The sequence below is a fragment of the Grammomys surdaster genome, unplaced genomic scaffold, assembly GCF_004785775.1.
Source record: "Grammomys surdaster isolate TR1022 unplaced genomic scaffold, NIH_TR_1.0 97, whole genome shotgun sequence".
Classification (NCBI taxonomy): domain Eukaryota; kingdom Metazoa; phylum Chordata; class Mammalia; order Rodentia; family Muridae; genus Grammomys; species Grammomys surdaster.
The window spans coordinates 1,637,650-1,639,449 of record NW_021604576.1 but is presented as its reverse complement, the minus strand read 5'-3'; positions in this window follow the sequence as shown (position 1 = coordinate 1,639,449).

Here is a 1,800-nt window from a genome sequence, read left to right as displayed (position 1 = left end):
TGTGTTTCTTTTATGCAGCAAAATTCTGGGTCCTGTTTATGTATCCAGTCTGTTAGTCTACATCTTTTTATTGAAGAATTGAGTCCATTGATGTTAAGAGATATTAAGGAAAAGTGATTGTTTCTTCCTGTTATTTTAGTTATTAGAGGTGTAATTATGTTTGTGTAGCTATCTTCTTTTGGGTTTGTTGGAAGATTACTTTCTTGCTTTTTCTATGTTGTCATTTCTCTCCTTGTGTTGCAGTTTTCCATCTATTATTTTTTGTAGGGCTGGATTTGTGGGAAGATATTGTATAAATTTTGTTTTGTCATGGAATATGTTAATTTTTCCATCTATAGTGATTGAGAATTTTGCTGGATATAGTTGCCTGGGCTGGCAGTTTTGTTCTCTTAGGGTCTGAATGATGTCTGGCTTTTATAGTCTCTGGTGAGAAGTCTGGTGTAATTCTTATAGGTCTGCCTTTATATGTTACTTGACCTTTTTCCCTTACTGTCTTAAGTATTTTTTCTTTGTTTTATGCATTTGATGTTTTGATTATTATGTGACAGGAGGAATTTCTTTTCTGGTCTAGTCTATTTGGAGTTCTGTAGGCTTCTTGTATGTTCATCGGCATCTCTTTCTTTAGATTAGGAAAGTTTTCCTCTTTAACTTTGTTGAAGACTTTTACTGGCCCTTTAAGTTGGGAATCTTCACTCTCATCTATACCTACTATCCTTAGGTTTGCTCTTCTAATTGTGTCCTGGATTTCCTGGATATTTTGGATTAGGAGCTTTTTGCATTTTGCATTTTCTTTGACAGTTGTGTCAATGTTTTCCATGGTATCTTCTGCACATGAAATTCTCTCTTCTATCTCTTGTATTCTGTTGGTGATGCTTGCATCTGTGACTCCTGATTTCTTTCCTAGGTTTTTTATCTCCATGATAGTCTTCCTTTGGGATTTCTTTATTGTTTCTACTTCCATTTTTAGATCCTGGTTGGTTTTGTTTAATTTTTTCACCTGTTTGGTTGTGTTTTCTTGCAATTCTTTAAGGGATTTTTGTGTTTCCTCTTTAAGGGTTTCTACTTGTTTACCTGTGTTCTCCTGTATTTCTTTAAGGAAGTTGTTTATGTCCTTCTTATAATCCTTTATCATCCTCATGAGAAATGATTTTAAATATGAATCCATATACTTTGCCAGTGTGATGGGGTGTCCAAGACTTGCTTTGGTAGGAGAAATGGGTTCTGATGATTCCAGGTAACTTTGGTTTCTGTTGCGTATATTCTTGAGCTTGCCTTTCACCATCTAGTCAACTCTAGTGCTACCTGCACTCACTGTCTCTGACTGGAGACTGTCTTTCCAGTTATCTTGCTTGTGTCAGAACTCCTCACAGTTCAGATGTCTCTGTGATCCTGTGATCCTGAGCTCCTGGGTGGAAGAGCTTCTGGGACTTAGGCTTCCTCTGGAATCCTGAAATCCTTATGCCCGGAGTACAATGGTTCCTCTGTTGCTCCAAGAGCAGTGCTTCTTCAGCTGCTCCAAGTGCAGTGGTTCCTCTGCTGCTCCAAGTGCAGTGGTTCCTCTGCTGCTCCAAGTGCAATGGTTCTTCAGCTGCTCCAAGTGCAGTGGTTCCTCTGCTGCTCTAAGTGCAGTGGTTCTTCAGCTGCTCCAAGTGCAGTGGTTCCTCGGCTGTTCCAAGTATAGTGGTTCCATCACTACTCTAGGAAGGTTCAGGATAAGGTGTCTTCATGGAGCAGACCAGCCAAGTGTCTCACCATCAGTCTTTTTATTTGACAAATATATGTGTGTGTGTGCGCACATGT